Below are 18,845 nucleotides of genomic sequence, written 5' to 3'. Positions count from 1 at the left end.
TGGCGTAAAGCTGTCACATTGAACGGAAATTACTTTGAAAAATAGTGTTCTGTAGCCAAAAGAGTGGGGAATTGTATGGTGCATTGCGATTCTGAATAAAACCAACCTGCTTTCAGAAAAAAATGTGTTGCATTACTTATTGAACGCCCCTTGTTCTATTTGAACAAAGCTGCACGACTATCCAGACCGACCTCGATAATATTTTAAATTGATGAAAAGATTAGCATCTTTTTTTAAACGTTCAAAAACGTAAAATTGTTCGCTTCACAAAATGCAAAAACGTAGTACAGTATCAGTAGTTCCATACATATATCTGGGCATAACAGTTTGTGAGGACATTAAATGTAATGATCACATAGGCTCAATCACCACAGGTGATAGACTATCTTTTTTTCCTAAGATATTGGGAAAATGCAGTCAGCCCACAAAGGAGGCGGCTTACAAAACACTGGAGCATGCCATCTTAGAATATTGCTAAAGTATATGAGACCGATACCAAATAGGACTGCCAGGGCACAGCACAACCAACTGGTGTGCAATGTTACGACGATTCTGCCTCTCTCCGCTCCAAGAATTTAACTGTTTACGTACACTGATGACCATCTGCTTAATAGCTTGTCTTTCCGTCTTTGGAACGAAATACATCACTGATTCTGCATATCCGCGATCCGACAATTTGTTCTTAAGTTTGTGGAGGTATTAGTGTCTACGCCCAGGTCATAACGGGCTGCTGATTTGCATACGCGGTGATGGTGTCCGATAGCGACCCAGATGGGTTCCATATAATTTATATCAGGCGAATTTGGTCGCCGAGACATCAACTTAAGTTCACTATAGTGCTCCTCAAACCCTTGTAGCACGGTTCTGGCACCGAGTCACGGACAATTATTCTGGTGAAAGACGCCATCGCCATCGTGGAAGACATCAAACACTGAAGCGATGCAGCTGATTCTCAGCCGTCAGCGTGTCTTCCATTACTACCACAGGGCCCATGCAAGCGCAGAAGAATGTCTCTCATATCATCATACTGCGCCCACCACCGTAGTCCCTGGCCCGGTGCACGTTTCGAGCCACTGGCACCTCGAAGGTGTTTGTGGAGAATACCATGACCTAGTGTAGGAAAAATGTGACTCACCCGAAGCGCCGTCACGTTTCGATTGATCGACGGTCGAATCCCGAATGGTCCCGTGCCCACTGCAATCGTAACCGACGATTTCGTTGTGTCAACACGTAAACTCGTATGGGTGGTCTGCTACGGAGTTCCATGTTCAACAATGAGCATAGAACAGTGTGCACCAGCATTTTGTCTTTCGGCAGAGATGTCTCAGATCACCATCTATCCTATTTTACAGAGCAGAGACGTCGTGGACTTCCAAACGTTTAGCGCCTAGTGGCAGTTTCACTGTGCTGCTACCTATTTCCGTATATGCTTACGGCAGTAGCACGTGAGCATTCGACCAGCTTCGCCGTTTTCGAGATACTCGTTCACATTCTCTGCACAAGAATAACCTGCTTATTGTCAAAGTCGCTTGTCTCAATGCATTTCCCCATTTGCAGCGCATATCTTCGCTAGGGTGGTCCCCTGCCCGTGTCTGCTGTGGTTATATACTAGGTCTACAACTTTGCTTCCGCCGTTTTTTCTCGAAGTTCGGGGCGTTATTGCGAAAAAATTACAAACAAATTATGGTTCATTGTATTGCTCATCGGTGGCCACTACACTCTCCCATCTTTCGGATAGCATACGAATCCCGTGGCGGAAGAACTTGGCGTCTTGTGTGGGGATCCATGACTCGATTCAATTTAGCACTTGTTCATATGATCGGAAGTGCTGGTCAGCAGCTGATCGAAAAAGGTGGTAGTCAGAGAGAGCAACGCATGGCGAATACGGCGGGAGGGATAGGACTTCTCATTTCCATGTATATTTTGACGGGTTTTGCGACATGGGGTCGAGCACTGACCTGCTGCAAAATTACCTTTACGTGTCTATCGCTGTATTGTGGCCGTTTGTGTTTCAGTGCTGGGCTCCGAACGCATCAGTTGTTTTCGATAATGATGTCCTGTGACTGTTTTCGTCTGTTCCAGTAACTACCAACACTTTCTGTCTTCCACCGCCATGCCGGTCTTCGACATCAAAATCACCGTTCGTAAGGCGTTGAAAACATTCTCTGCACGTTCTTCCACTAATAGTTCCCTCACCATTGGTCTTACCTAGCATTTTAAGAGCCACAGCCGCAGATTTCTTCGTGTTAAAGCAGAAAATTAAAACTTCCATCAAATGGCAAGAAATGGGTACGTAAGTTGTACTTAATCGAGAATAACTTATGACGCAATCACAGATCGACTAATATTTTTATGGCATTATGATTACAGATGCCTAAGGTTATTGTATTACACCTATGACTAACCACCCGAACCCCACTTGCCGCTACTGCCGCCTATTGCAAAACGATGGAAGCAAAATTGTAGACCTAATACTTTTGTTACCGTGTCACGTGCCCGCAACGCCACCAGGCGGCATCCAACGTTGCGGTGGACAGTGGGCATAATGTTCTGGCATATGAGTGTATTTCATTCATTGATAGTTTGAGGAGGCAACGGCCTTGCCGCAGTGGCTACACCGGTTCCCATGAGATCATCGAAGTTAAGCGCTGTCGGGCGTGGTCGGCACTTGGATGGGTGACCATCCAGGCCGCCGTGCGCTGTTGCCATTTTTCGGGGTGCACTCAACTTCGTGATGGCAATTGAGGAGCTATTCGAGCGAATAGCAGTGGCTTCGGTCAAGAATATCACCATAACGACCGAGAGAGCGGTGTGCTGACCACACGCCCTTCCTATCACCATCATCCACTGAGGATGACACGGCGGTCGGATGGTCCCGGTAGGCCACTCGTGGCTTGACGACTGAGCGATAGTTTGAGGAAGTGGATAATGACGGATTCAGTTAAGAACAGTGATTGTTAGCAGATCACGAACTGTACGGTTTATTACTGAAAACGTTACTCATCTTAAACACTTTTAAACATAAGGGGCGATTAAACAGTTCGAAGGCCGTACAGTCCTTAATCAGTCTGGCAGTTAGGCAAAACCACCTTAAGCAATGAGATAATCATCCCACCGACAAACCAAGTTGAAGATGCCCTTTTGGTAAAACACGGTGTCCTACCTGAATAAGACCTGCCTGCTGCACTTCTTCGTGTGGCAGGAATTACCGACTCTTCTAGGTCTTCACATGAGGATTGATTATGACCACAGAGCTCGAGTGACTCCCACTTCAATTGGCCAGACGTCTGCGTTACGACGTTTGCGATATGGAGACGCGTGTGTGGACCAGCACGCAACTTCACCGTTCCCTGGTTTTCGACAGACATGCTGCTCCCCACACTTTCTTCATTCTCCGGTGAATGTCTACCGTAGTTTGTCCTTCGACAGCAAAGAAAAGAATAACAACCCGGTGGTTCTTTTTGGAAGCATTTGGTAGCAGCGTCGCCGTAGTTCACGTTTTAACATTTACAACACGTACGTGGGGAAGAAACGAATGCTATGTTGGTCCCTTGCCTACATATGGATGCTTATACGTATACCAGCATCGGAGTTGCTTTACATTACATATACTGTAGCAACGCCCTCAAACGGAAACTTTATGATCATTCCCTATACATTCAATTCAGCAGTGTTCCGCTTGCTAGCATACGACACTGATTGTTTCACACTGAAACCTTAAGGCGAACAGAACGCGGCACAAATAAGCATATCAAAAGAAAATCAGCAGTTACACCCACTGGACTCGCATTCGCGAGGACGACGGTTCACTCCCGCGTCCGGCCGTGCTGATTTAGGTTTTCCCTGATTTCCCTAAATCGTTCCAGGCTAATGCCGGGATGGTTCCTGTGAAAGGGCACGGCCGACTTCCTTCCCCGTCCTTCCCTAATCCGATGAGACCGATGACCTCGCTGTCTGGTATCCTTCCCCAAAAACAGCCCAACATCACCTCGAGTCGTCTACTGACTACAGATCAAACTACTACGCTTAGCAATTTCGCCCTACTCAAAGCATTGTCAACGGGCAGCTATTAGTCTGGAAATTCTTGCCTCGGCTAAACCAGTGGCAGCCATATTAACGTAATGTACACGGTGAGTCCTCACGTAAACGTAAAAAAGTGTGGCCAGGACATATTTTATTGACTCACGGAAGAGCGCCACGGGAATGCTAACTAGCAGACTCTTGAAGGTAAACACAAAATTTCTCTTGAACCCTACTCACAAAGTTTCAAGAACCATTATTAGGTGAGGAACGTACGAATATACTACTGCCCCCTACGTGTAGGTCCCGCAGATGCGAAGAAGGCAAGATTACATAATTGAATGCATGATGTGACTTTGAACCGTGACCAACGTACTGTTACAATTAATTTGGGTAACTGGTTTAGACGTGTAATACAGGTTATTTTCAGAGCCACATAACTATTACCGGAATATGAGCTTGTCAGCAGGGTGAGGATTCGTAGATAACTTCCTAGCCCAACTGATAGGCTTCGCTTCGCATTAATAGTTATGTGGATCTGAAGATGTATTACGGCTCCAAACCTGTTATACAATTGAAGCGTAACATCTAACCCAGACTGTCTCTTCCTCCACTGAAGACGAGATTAGACGAGTTACACGGCGTCCAGGGGCATTTAAGCATTGTTCCCGTGCTTCAGATGTGAATGGAACGGGAAGGAACCTTAAGATATTGCAGAACAGGAATTACCGTCTACCATGCACTTGAAAGGAATTTTCAGATCATAGCTGAAGAAACTGTACTGCGACGATTGTCCGAAACACACTAAAATCATTCATCACCAGAACTACGGAGACTTTTCAAGTACATGTTCAGATGTTTGATCTCTTAAGTGACCCCTAAGAAGTCACCTGCACCTTTTGGAAACCCAGCTAAATTCTATTCTCTTAATTACTACAACACACTGTTGATGTTAAATGGTATAGTAGTATCATTACAAATGGAAGGAAAGCCAAATAAATAATTGTTAAATAGACGAAGATCACTGAGAGTCTCCTCTGTATGGGTCACAGATCATGTAGAATGACAACATCGAGCCGGCCAGGGTGGCCGAACGGTTCTAGGCGCTACAGTCTGGAACCACGCTACCGCTACGGTCGCAGGTTGGAATCCTGCCTCGGATATGGATGTGTGTGATGTTCTTAGGTTAGTTAGGTTTAAGTACTTCTAAGTTCTAGGGGACTGATGACCTTAGAAGTTAAGTCCCATAGCGCTCAGAGCCATTTTAACCATTTTTTGACAAGATCGACCATCTGACAAAGGAGGCCACAGTTTATCGGTGACACTGGACTCGCATTCGGGAGGACGACGGTTCAATCCCGCGTCCGGCCATCCTGATTTGGTTTTCCGTGATTTCCCTAAATCACTCCAGGCAAATGCCGGGATGGTTCCTCTGAAAGGGCACGGCCGACTTCCTTCCCCGTTCTTCCCTAATCCGATGAGACCGATGACCACGCTGTCTGGTCTCCTTCCCCAAACGAACCAACCAACAACAGTTTATCGGCCTGTGATGAACGTCAGTCAACCATGCTCCGATTTATAGTTACGGATGCGGAAATTGGCCGAGGAAGAATGGTTAAAGGATTGGTGTCTTTCAGTCTATCATAGAGATCAATACTACGCTGCGATCCAAGCAATAATTAGAGGCACCTCCTGATTTCGAATATTTCTGGAGAGATAGACGGTGAGAACTAACTTGATACGAATGCGCCAAGGTTCAACTCGTTCCCATTTACATCACGTACGTATCAACGATAAACCTTACTGCGACTGTCAAAAGAAAGGGCAAGGAGATGACAACCACTTGCTGTTTTCCTGCAGTTTTTTTGAAGCATAGAAAAACCGCTCACTGCAAAACCTTGTGAAAATGAAGGTGCCCTTTCCCATAAGCGCTCCTGTTGTGGTCTGTCGTGAAGATCCTGAAATACAGAAAGCCCTCTTGTTTTTACGGGGTTATAACGCGTGTGTACGAAATTAATTTTTCCACTTATACTTGCATAAACACTCCAATCTAGAGTTGTATGCGTCCAAATTTCTGTTGAGTTCTCTTTCTTGGTGAAACGTTTGAGCGGAGCGAAAACAAGATTCCCTGCGAATTACGCAATGGGTTTTTGTACGAATTTTCATAGCCGAAAGAAGACTGGGAAATGGACAAAAGGGGTAGCAAACTGCGTGAGATCTAGTTCCACAAAAATACATTGAATTTTTTGAAAGTGTTCAGGGGAATTAAAAAAAACTTAAATAGAAGTTTGAGGGGAAATTGATATGTTTCAAGAGCACCTGCAACTAGCTCCGTAAATGAAGTGTCAACAGGTTCATCTCTTCAAAGTCTAGTCATTTTGCGCATCAAAAGTTGTATTGGTGTGCTATTAAACTGTCAAAAACGACTTCCTTCCAATGAAGTACTAAATTCAGCACATTTAGACAACAGAATACGCTAGAGAAGTTATGAACATAACTTTAAAATAAAAAAAAAATTGAAAGAAGGAGATACGTTTTGCGAAATAATTTGTCTAAAAGTAAGAATTAGAGAAGCAGTAGACGAGCCCGTCATAGGAAGGAAGGAAGGAAGAAAGGAAGATTAGGGTTTAATGTCCCGTCGGCATCTTGGTCATTACAGATGGAGCACAAACTCGGACTGATTCAAGGATGGGGAAGGAAATTGGCCGTCCCCTTTAAAAACACCTATCTGGGCGTTTGCTTGGAGCGATTTAGGCAAATCGCGTGAAACCTAAATCAGAATGGCGAGACACGGATTTGAACCGGCGTTCTCCCGATTGCCCCTCGAATGATCCTCAAAATCACGCACAACAAACTCAAATTTTTGACTTAAAATCTTAGAATTTTTAGTGGGAGATATTTGACAGGTGGATTATGCAGAGAGCACAGTTTACTGCTGTGTGGTCTTGACATATTTGTATTGTCTACGCCCGAAAGCTGTAGTGTTTACAAACGAGAAAGAGAAAACGATCAGCTGAACTGCACAAAATCACGTTTGGTGATAAAAACGAGCTTGTTATAGCTGAGGATTAGCAAAATACTACATGGTGTACTACTTTAGAACTGTGGCTGATTTTGGTTGGCAGCCGCAAGACACGCAATGTAAAATAAAAAGGAAATAATTATAACCGATTGAGGATTCCACAACAGGGGTGAAACATGTTTTTGTGATAAAACAAGACAATAATTTAGTACATGGAAATAGGAGAATCCGTTCTTAATCCATTATTGTAAAAAAAGATCCAACAATTTTTGAGTCTCAAAAATGTTTCACTAGAAAATCCTTCGAATATTAGGAAGCAGAACATTCTCACTCGGCACTACGTTTTCTGTGCATGGTGAATCACTCAAAGGCACTTGAAATGTGCCCCTAATCTGTTTTACTTCTTACTTTTAAAGAAACCATTTCACAAAACATTTGATGGCTCTGGTCATAAACTCTTTTTTTATTTTCTATTTTGTCCGTAGTTGATATGTCAAGATTCCTTAGTGTAAGTACTCAACCTATGAGGAAGTTGTAAAATAATTTAATATCGTTGTTCAAACTATTTATATTGTCATATCTCTTTATAAATGAATTTATATTCGTTGCTCGGTTTTGGCAGTATGGTTCAATAAACCAAAGCAAAAAGAAAAGACGTTGCCTCTGCCACCCACATTGCTATCATGAAGAAGCCTCATATATAAGCTCAAACTGTATTGTAAGCTAGGCATAACGTACTGTTACAGGCTAGTTCAGTACTTAGGACAATAATGTGAACTCATTACATCATTTAACACTCATGTACACTTTCAACAGACTACCGTTGATACATCGCTTCACGTGCTTTGAAGCAAACAATTATAGTACATAACTGATTTTATTATAAAATTTAAATAATTCGTCTGTCGCGTTGCTCAATAGCTATGTTACCACCTTTGTCAGTCCTACACTCACAGCTGTTCTGTTCAGCCCACCATGCGTTGGTGCATTCTCGAACGGTACGTTAAAAAAATATTGCTCATACCGCTCTGCATAAGACCGAATTTCTGTGACTTTACTGTCGTGATAACTACTCTACATGCCTGTTGGACGAAATAATATATTTATCGACTTGGGATTTTTTGTCAGTTAAGCGCTCCGGGGAGCTGAACGTTTGTCTTGCAACGTCTTTCACTGCGTTTGAGCTACTCTCACGTCGAGTAAAAGATCCACGAGGAAGTTCGCAGTTCATTGAATTTTTTTTATCGCTTCCTTTAATACAACTTAGAAACGACTCCAGGCCATCGAACAGCGCTCAAGAATCGGACGAACGAGGTTTTTCATTGCGACCTCGTTCGTGCGTGAATTACAGTGCTTTAATAGTCGTCCAATAACTCTGACATCCCCCTTCCTCACGGATAGATATGAGATCGTTCCATTTTAAGTGACGCAGGTGCCCCTAGATGCTTTACGGTTGTGACATTACAGTGACAGATGACTGTTAGCGAACGCGAATCTTACTCTGATTACATTTATTTATGCTAGCAGTACGCTGACAATCTTTGCACAGTCGCTGACTATATAAAACTCTCTCTGAATTCCGTAACAATTTTTTTGAAGTCGTCTGTGAACGACGTAATACAGTTACAGATATCATGTGCTAATCCCATTTATAAACATGGTATTTTCAAAGGATTCATCCGATTACGCAATATACTTTCTACATAACTGAAGACAAGAACTTGGGATACATTTTAAATACTTATCGGATCTAAAAATTTGCCTTGGAACTATTTGAGTGGATTCCATGGTGCAACTACAATAGCTAGGCTCTTTCGTTCGTTCATTGATTGTATGTTGAGTCGAGACGGAGATCAAACAACAACAAAAGTTTTGTGTTCTCCGTTTCAAAACGTACAAATCAGTTACAACTGCGCTGTGTGTTTTGCATTGAAACTACTACACTGCATCTTCTACAGCTCAAAGCATTTGACGATGCGCAGTGGTTAGACACTGGACTCGCATTCGGGAGGACGACGGTTCAATCCCGCGTCCGGCCATCCTGATTTAGGTTTTCCGTGATTTCCCTAAATCGCTCCAGGCAAATGCCGGGATGGTTCCTTTCAAAGGGCACGGCCGACTTCCTTCCCTAATCCGATGAGACCGATGACCTCGCTGTCTGGTCTCCTTCCCCAAACCAACCAACCAACCAATTTGACGATGGAACTGGCAGTTTCAAGACACTGGTTGTTCGAGCAACTTATTCTGGTTCAAGAGAAAGATCAACGGAACTTTGCACATAATTCACGTAGTCGACATGCCTGTCGAGATAGCGATTTCTCATAACCACTGTAGGAAAGAAATTAGAAGACTCTTTTAAAGGTTTCCAATTCACTTCAGGTTTATTGTTGCAACAGTGTATTTGGAGTACATGAGATGATTACATTTACAGATCAATAGCACAAATTGTTGCGGCGTAACGATAAGCGACGGCACGAAGTTGAAGAACGCAAGAGCAAAGAAGGCTGTGAGACGACGTCAGCCAGTAGCCCGCTGACTAGGACCGCACCACGATAGAAGCGCCCTCTAGCCGAAGAGAATATAACCACCGCTCCTACGAGCCTCGGCCGCACAGTACCACATTGGGAACCGCAGACCAGTACAGTATTAGAACCGGCACTACTATAGGAGTAACGTGTGGTCCATATCAATTGCTTACATGGACACTGTCTATAGCGAAGAACATTACTTCATTTCATGTCGCCCATCGCTTGCGAAAACACGTTGTAAATACGAAGTTAAGTATTGTCAATGATGTGTCGACAGAAGTGCCGACACAGTGTGGTTTGAGGAGACCGAAATGCACGCTATAAGCTCACGCAGGATGGCGTGAGGTCTGAAACAGGATACGTAATGAATGCTATAAAGAAAAGTACGTAGCTTCTGGAATACTTAACTTTAATCCATCATTTGTATACATCGTTCTTGATGAGACATGCTTCATACGATAACTATCAATTGCTATGGCGCCTTGCTAGGTCGTAGCCATTGACTTAGCTGAAGGCTATTCTAACTATCTGCTCTGCAAATGAGCGAGGCTTCGTCAGTGTGCATCGCTAGCTAAGTCGTCCGTACAACTGGGGCGAGTGCTAGTCCGTCTCTCGAGACCTGCTGTGTGGTCGCGCTCGGTCTGCGATCACTGACAGTGGCGACACGCGGGTCCGACATGTACTAAGGGACCGCGGCCGATTTAAAGCTACCACCTAGCAAGTGTAGTGTCTGGCGGTGACACCACAGTCAATATTCTGTATTGTACACTACTGGCCATTAAAATTACTACACCACGAATATGACAGTAGTGGGGCAACCTTCGCGTCAAGACACGCTGCACTGCTGCCAAATTTATTCAAGATGGCGGTGATGCCGTCATCCAAGATGGCGGCATGTAGACTTGGCAACATCGTATGACGTCATCCAAGATGGCGGATTTTGGCAGGCCAATTGTGCTACGTCCACTAACCTAACCTCAAGAACAAATGGCGGCAAGTTTGAATGTTGGCGGGAAAATAGACCAATTGTGCTGCGTCCACTAACCTAAGCCTCCAGAAGAAAAAATGGGAAGTTTGAATTCCAACAGGATAATGCAGGCAAAGACCGTACTTGTCTTTAATATTATTGATTATCATTTATTAACATTCATTATCATTCATTGTCATTTATTATCATTCATTATTATTATTATCTTTACTTTCTCAGACGTTAAGTCTGGTGAGAAATGGAGTGACGCGGACCTTTATCAAGCGTCACTTCCTTTTTGCTGTACGGTATATGTTATATTGCATTTAGGAACTTTCGGGTAATTGAACATGTATCAATAATTACGGATTTCTGTAATTGTATATATATGTTTGGATGTAGCTGTATTGCATTGATGTATTGGTGGATATTGTGTGGTATGACTCCTGTAGTTGATAGTATAATTGGTATGATGTCAACTTTATCCTGATGCCACATGTCTTTGACTTCCTCAGCCAGTTGGATGTATTTTTCAATTTTTTCTCCTGTTTTCTTTTGTATATTTGTTGTATTGGGTATGGATATTTCGATTAGTTGTGTTAATTTCTTCTTTTTATTGGTGAGTATGATGTCAGGTTTGTTATGTGGCGTTGTTTTATCTGTTATAATGGTTCTGTTCCAGTATAATTTGTATTCATCATTCTCCAGTACATTTTGTGGTGCATACTTGTATGTAGGAACGTGTTGTTTTATAAGTTTATGTTGTAAGGCAAGCTGTTGATGTATTATTTTTGCGACATTGTCATGTCTTCTGGGGTATTCTGTATTTGCTAGTATTGTACATCCGCTTGTGATGTGATCTACTGTTTCTATTTGTTGTTTACAAAGTCTGCATTTATCTGTTGTGGTATTGGGATCTTTAATAATATGCTTGCTGAAATACCTGGTGTTTATTGTTTGATCCTGTATTGCAATCATGAATCCTTCTGTCTCACTGTATATATTGCCTTTTCTTAGCCATGTGTTGGATGCGTCTTGATCGATGTGTGGCTGTGTTAGATGATATGGGTGCTTGCCATGAAGTGTTTTCTTTTTCCAATTTGCTTTCTTCGTATCTGTTGATGTTATGTGATCTAAAGGGTTGTAGAAGTGGTTATGAAATTGCAGTGGTGTAGCCGATGTATTTATATGAGTGATTGCCTTGTGTATTTTGCTAGTTTCTGCTCGTTCTAGAAAGAATTTTCTTAAATTGTCTACCTGTCCATAATGTAGGTTTTTTATGTCGATAAATCCCCTTCCTCCTTCCTTTCTGCTTAATGTGAATCTTTCTGTTGCTGAATGTATGTGATGTATTCTATATTTGTGGCATTGTGATCGTGTAAGTGTATTGAGTGCTTCTAGGTCTGTGTTACTCCATTTCACTACTCCAAATGAGTAGGTCAATATTGGTATGGCATAAGTATTTATAGCTTTTGTCTTGTTTCTTGCTGTCAGTTCTGTTTTCAGTATTTTTGTTAGTCTTTGTCTATATTTTTCTTTTAGTTCTTCTTTAATATTTGTATTATCTATTCCTATTTTTTGTCTGTATCCTAGATATTTATAGGCATCCGTTTCTTCCATCGCTTCTATGCAGTCGCTGTGGTTATCCAATATGTAATCTTCTTGTTTAGTGTGTTTTCCCTTGACTATGCTATTTTTCTTACATTTGTCTGTTCCAAAAGCCATACTTATATCATTGCTGAATCCTTCTGTTATCTTTAGTAATTGGTTGAGTTGTTGATTGGTTGCTGCCAGTAGTTTTAGATCATCCATGTATAGCAAATGTGTGATTTTGTGTGGGTATGTTCCAGTAATATTGTATCCATAATTTGTATTGTTTAGCATGTTGGATAGTGGGTTCAGAGCAAGGCAGAACCAGAAAGGACTTAATGAGTCTCCTTGGTATATTCCACGCTTAATCTGTATTGGCTGTGATGTGATATTATTAGAGTTTGTTTGGATATTAAGTGTGGTTTTCCAGTTTTTCATAACTATGTTTAGGAACTGCATCAATTTAGGATCTACTTTGTATATTTCCAATATCTGTAGTAACCATGAGTGGGGTACACTATCAAAAGCTTTTTGGTAAACAATGTATGCGTAGTGTAGTGACCTTTGCTTAGTTTTAGCTTGATATGTCACCTCTGCATCTATTATCAGTTGCTCTTTACATCCTCGTGCTCCTTTGCAACAGCCTTTTTGTTCTTCATTTATAATTTTGTTCTGTGTTGTATGTGTCATTAATTTCTGTGTAATGACTGAAGTTAATATTTTGTAGATTGTTGGTAGGCATGTTATGGGGCGATATTTAGCTGGGTTTGCTGTGTCTGCTTGATCTTTAGGTTTCAGATAGGTTATTCCATGTGTAAGTGTATCAGGGAATGTGTATGGGTCTGCAATGTAACTGTTAAATAATTTAGTTAGATGTGAATGTGTTGAGGTGAACTTCTTTAGCCAGAAATTTGCTATTTTATCATTTCCAGGGGCTTTCCAATTGTGCGTAGAATTAATTGCTCTGGTGACTTCATGTTGCAAAATTATCACTTCAGGCATTTGTGGTATCATCTTGTATGTGTCTGTTTCTGCTTGTATCCACCGTGCATGCATGTTATGTTGTACCGGGTTTGACCATATGTTGCTCCAGAAGTGTTCCATGTCTGTTATGTTTGGTGGATTGTCTATTTTAATGTGTGTGTTATCTATTGTCTGGTAAAATTTCTTTTGGTTTGTGTTGAATGTTTGGTTTTGTTTCCTTCTATTTTCACTTTTTTTGTATCTTCTAAGTCGTTTGGCCAATGCTTGTAACTTCTGCTTCTTTTCATCTAATTGCTCCATTGCTTCTTGTTGTGAGATTTTACCTAACCTTTTTCGTTTTTTGTCTGATATTTCATTTCTTATAAATTGTGTTAGCTGTCCGATGTCTTTTCTCAGTTTTTCTATTCTGATCTGTAGCCTGTGTTGCCATGCTGGTTTTGTGGGTTTCTTCTGTGTGTTGGTTGGTTCTGGTCTCTGCCTAGTGTGTATATTTAGTGTAGTGAGTGCTCCTACATAAACCAGTAGTTGTAACTCTTCCATTGTTGTATTTTCATTTATTTTGTTGTGTATGATTGTGTTGATAGTTGTTATTGTTGTTTCGACTTGTGGGTTATTTGGTGGTTTATGCAAGAATGGTCTAATGTCTGTATTTGTGTCTTTGTATTCTATATATGTCAGCTGAAATTTCTCGTCTATATCTAACATGTGTGTCACTTCGTGTTCTATTTGTGCTTGTTCTGGTGGCTGTCTTAAGATGTCGTTTTCCTCTGATTGTTTAATTGATCCGTGTTGTTCTTTGTTTGTTTGCTCTGGGATGTTTGAGTCCATTACTGTATTTTCTTCTTCTTCTGATTGCACATTATTTTGTTCCAGTATTTGTTGTACTTGTTGTTTGATGTTTTCTAATTCTGACTGGGGTATCCTGTTATTTTTGATTATTACACGGATCTGATCAGCTAGTCGTTGTTCTGTTAAAAATTTTAATTCTGGGTATCTGGTAATAAATGTTGTGTGTACTTGTGATCTGTATCCAGTTGTGTTGGTTCCTAGGTTTGTTGCTTGGTAATAACAGAACATGAGGTGTCGATTAACTTCATCTGACCATCTCATCCTCTGTCTTTGTTTTCCTTCTAGGGTGGTTGCAGGAAGCATATCCTGCAAAACACCTCTATTTGGATTTAAATCATTTTCCAGTTGGCTAGCAGTGTCGTTACCATTGTGGGCGGGCATAGGGTTCAAGCGTCGTCCCCGACCATGACGGCGCTTGTCCGAGGCTTCTTTAGTTCTGTCCTGAACCAAGTAATCACACTAAAAGGGGGGTTAGCCCTATTAGTGGTTTGTTCTTTTCGTCGCCTTTTACGACTGGCAGAACATACCGGAGGCCTATTCTTTTCCCGGGCCTCCACGGGGGTTATTATTATTATTATTATTATTATTATTATTATTATTATAGGCCTACCTCCATTAGAAAATTGCACCAAAGTCAAATTCCAACACGATAATGTCTCGAAAACTGTACTTCTATTTAATATTACCATTTATTATTTATTTAAGATGTCCGATTTTCTCAGCGAGAAAACCATTTTCCTTACAGCCATAACAAAAATGTATCACAATTTCAAATCCCAGTACCATAATTGATCACACGTTCGAACTTTCTCCGACACTTATCTTTTTTCACTGGTAGCCTATCATAATCGCGTCAAATAATAAACTGCTCTTATAGTAACGTAAGTCATGTCCTTTGATTTTGCAGGGGGGAAGGGACTGAAGACTTTATTTCAAGCAGTACAGTCATCACTTGTTCTCCAACACAGTCAGCACACACGTCTTTGATATCGCAGTGCAGTCACCACGACTTCCGCGCCCCAACTGAATTAGTTCAAATCCTCGCCACCCCCTGGCCAGCGCGCGGAGACACTGCCGACGCCTGTCACGTGAGGCGGCCGGCCACTCGCACTGGGGGCGAGCCCAGCGGGCACCCCCACGTCGAAACATGTCTTCGCTGGACACGCTGGAATTTGCCGAGTTTGACGTCACAGCGGTCCCCTGTCCACTCACCACGTGTATTCGTCGCATCCGCACGTTTCCCGCCAAAATTGTTTGCCTCAGAGCTGAATCACACAACAGTCGACCGTTCCCTGTCACACTTTTGGCGCCAAAGTTCAAACCCTTCGACGCCGACCGCTCACCGTCTACCACGTGTCCTTGTGCAAGCGAGAACGCAGTGCTACACTTTTGGCGGCAAAGTTTGTTCGACAGTGGAATCCGCCATGACTATATAACAGCACATTTCGTCCGCACTAGAACGCTCGCTAATTGACTCTGTCTCACGCGCGCGTAATAACTGCACAATCGCTGCGCCGCCGTCCCGCTTACATCACACACCCTCCATACACGCGACGGACATAGTCTTCTGTAAATACCTAAGTAAATACCTAAGTACTTAATTCCATTCGATTTACAATTTCATATACGTATGCAAAGGTGTTCAACTACATAATTTCAACTACTTTTCGAGGACCAGACAGCCACCTCGCCCTAGGAACCAGCGCCGAGTTTGAATTCTGGCAGTAAAGGAAGGTCACTTCTGCTTTCTCTACCAACCTAACAAAATTTGTTTGAAAGAAAGGGCACTTGTACGAACCTCAGCCGCCGACCGCCTCTTCCTCCTAGGGACCAGCGCCAAGTTTGAAATCCGCCAGTAAACAAAGCTCACTTGCACTCCCGCCACCAACCTAAGAAAATTGTTGCAAACGAAGTTCATCACCACTAAACTAAGCCACCAGCACTCAACCTCTTCCTATACGTTTCGGGTAAAATGACTCACCCTGCACTAGGCCCATGGATGGAGAATCCAATTTACTTTATTGAGGAATGGTGTATATGTATCACACCGACATGTTCCACACCGTACAGACCTGCAAAACACTCCTACATAACTCATTTATAATGCTCTAGACACACGCTTGCTAATTGTAAACAGTTAAAAATAACTCATAGCACAGCCTACAGACATGCGAACCGCTCGTAAATAATACAAAACATTTACGTCCAAGCCAAACAACTGCTAATTTTCGGAAATAATTTCAGTCCATAGGCTGATGGAAGGAGGAAGTGTACTTTATTTATTTGGGGCAAATCTTTTTGAAACTTTTGCTTCTCTTAGGTTTCGATATGTAAGGCTGACCTAAGGCTTGTTCTGAACTCCAGTAGTGCACTACACCTAGCAACACACCAAGATATTCATTCCAATCCGGACCTGTAACTCCTATAAAGATAAATTTGTCCAGTTATTTGTCGACTCACTCACAGTCTGACCAGATTGCCGTTATTGCGCAAAAACCGCTCAGACTGCGCTGTGCTGCTCGGGGAAGTAAGGAATGACTGCACTCTATTTATTTCAAGCCCTTTTATTTAGTCGTGGAGTATATTTGTCACAAAACACCCGCACTGATCCGACTGTGGTCATCTGAGACAGGCCACAAATACGTAAACAACTCCTAATTTCACCACACTATAGCAAAGAGCTCTTAAATAATGCAGTACACAATATCCGCAGACGAGCTCTGTACTCTTAAACTATCCAAATAAAGCACAGCATAGTGCACAGACATGCTCGTAAAATAGTGCAACAGACGCGCCCAAACACCCCTAGCTGCCAAACCGACCAAAAGTCTCTGCTCGGTCCCCCCCCCCCCCCCAAACATGACCACAACACAGTCGCATTCGCGCCTAACACCGGGGAAATTGATATCGCCTATGCACCTTAGATTACGCTCCAAGGCAGGCGGAGAGAGGGTTCCAGAGCCTCCATCCAAGTTGCTTCCGCGCTCGCTCGTGACAGCCGACCAGAAAAGGCAATTCACGCGCCATAATCTCTGGAAAACCGTACTTCTATTTATTATTATTATCATCATTTACTATTATTTATTAGCATTTATTATGATTTATTATTATTTATTCAAGATGGTCGATTTTTGCGGCAAGAAAGGCAATTCCCTTACATCCATAACAAAAAGTCCCTCACAAATTCAAATTCAAACACGATAATCTGTCACACCTACAAAAAAAAAAAAAAAAAAAAAAGAGATCAGTTGGGGCCATGTGCACTAACCTAAGTCCACCTCATCCTACGAAGTTTGAATTTTTCGCCCTCACTTATTTTTTCACTCCTAAGCTATGAAAATCGCGTCAAATAGTAATAAAGTGCACTTTTACTAACGTAAGCCACCTCCTGTGAATTCGTGGGAAACGGACTGAAGTCTTTATTTCAAACAGCACCGTCATCACTTGTTCTCCAATAGAGTTAGTACACATCTTAGATCGCAGTCCAACCGCCACGAGGGCCCCAGTCCAACTAGTGATGGGGAGCTCGTGAATGAGTCGTTCAAATGAACGCTTCACTCCAGTGAAGTGTGAACTAACCACTCAATTTCAATGAACTGGTACCTCAAACTCTTCACAGATAGCACACTCCACACTTTTTTCTAGTTCACTCACTCTCTTCCCCTCTCCCTCACCCACGTCACTCCTCCTCCCTTCACTTCACTCCTCCCTCTACTGCCTGTCGAGGAATCGCGCGCAGTCCGGAACCGCGGGACTGCTACGGTCGCAGGTTCGAATCCTGCCTCGGGCATGGGTGTGTGTGATGTCCTTAGGTTAGTTAGGTTTAAGTAGTTCTAAGTCCTAGGGGACTTATGACCTAAGATGTTGAGTCCCATAGTGCTCAGAGCCATTTGAACCATTTGAGGAATCGCGCGGTGTTTGTGGGGAACGATAGGTTTAGGAGGGGGGGGGGGAGGTGAGGGGCGAGGGGAAGGCAGCGTCAGCTGCTTCCTGCAGTGCTGACATCATTACCCGTGACTGTTTGTGCAGTTAAACTTCGCGTCTACGGGTAGCCTACCGTTGGCAGCGCTTACAGACAACTGAATATTTTTAGGATACAAACGAAGAGGCTGGCTGTATGAGCACACACAGCCAACATGAAAATTAAAGGTTTGTTAATAACACTGAAAGAGGGATTTTTATCTGAAATCGTACCAATGACTACAGGTGACAGTTTACGTTATGAATCTGGAGGGTTATTATTCTCAACAAAAATAAAATCTACAGGAAAACTTATGAATAATTACTTAACGTAGGTATATAGAGACTTTGTGACAGTGGTAAAAATACTCATTCTATTTTGGAATAAATTTTAAAAGGAACATAAAATTTGACTGCATTTCGTTGGTAGCGCTAGTTTTCAGTCCACGAATACAACAAATAATGTTTCATTTGGCAGAGAAAGACTTTTTTGTGCGCTTCATGAGAAAATGACGAGCAAGATTAAATGTTATACCTTCTTTATATGTGACAGGCTTCTCTGTCTATCTTTCCTTTGTCCCATTCGGCCATGCTCTATTTGAGTTAACTTAGGCGCTGTAAGAACGTAAAACATTGCTTGCACGTTACTGCATAGTTCGGCCATCTGTTGGTAAAATTATGAAGTATTACGAATCTTTATTGTACGAGCGAGGCGAAGCGAGCGTAGCCGCGGCTGAGCGGCGAACTGGACAACTTCGCTAGACTTCCGTGCTTTATGCATGAACTACTTCATTTGAACGCTTCGCGGCAAAGAGTGAAATGAATGAAGTAGTTCACGGGAATGAACGAGTTCGACCCATCTCTAACTCCAACTGAATTAGTTCATGTGGTCGCCACCGACCCGCACGCCACCGGCAAACCCGCG

General features: G+C 42.5%; 1 pseudogene; it reads left to right on the top strand.

Moving 5' to 3' along the window:
• The first annotated feature begins 2,590 nt into the window (after positions 1-2,590).
• On the top strand, positions 2,591-2,708 carry LOC126264092 (5S ribosomal RNA; annotated as a pseudogene).
• The last annotated feature ends 16,137 nt before the right edge of the window (positions 2,709-18,845 follow it).

This window comes from Schistocerca nitens, chromosome 6 (assembly GCF_023898315.1).
Source record: "Schistocerca nitens isolate TAMUIC-IGC-003100 chromosome 6, iqSchNite1.1, whole genome shotgun sequence".
Taxonomy (NCBI): Eukaryota; Metazoa; Arthropoda; class Insecta; order Orthoptera; family Acrididae; genus Schistocerca; species Schistocerca nitens.
The sequence above is the reverse complement of the archived record's forward strand: the minus strand, read 5'-3'. Positions and strand labels throughout refer to the sequence as shown.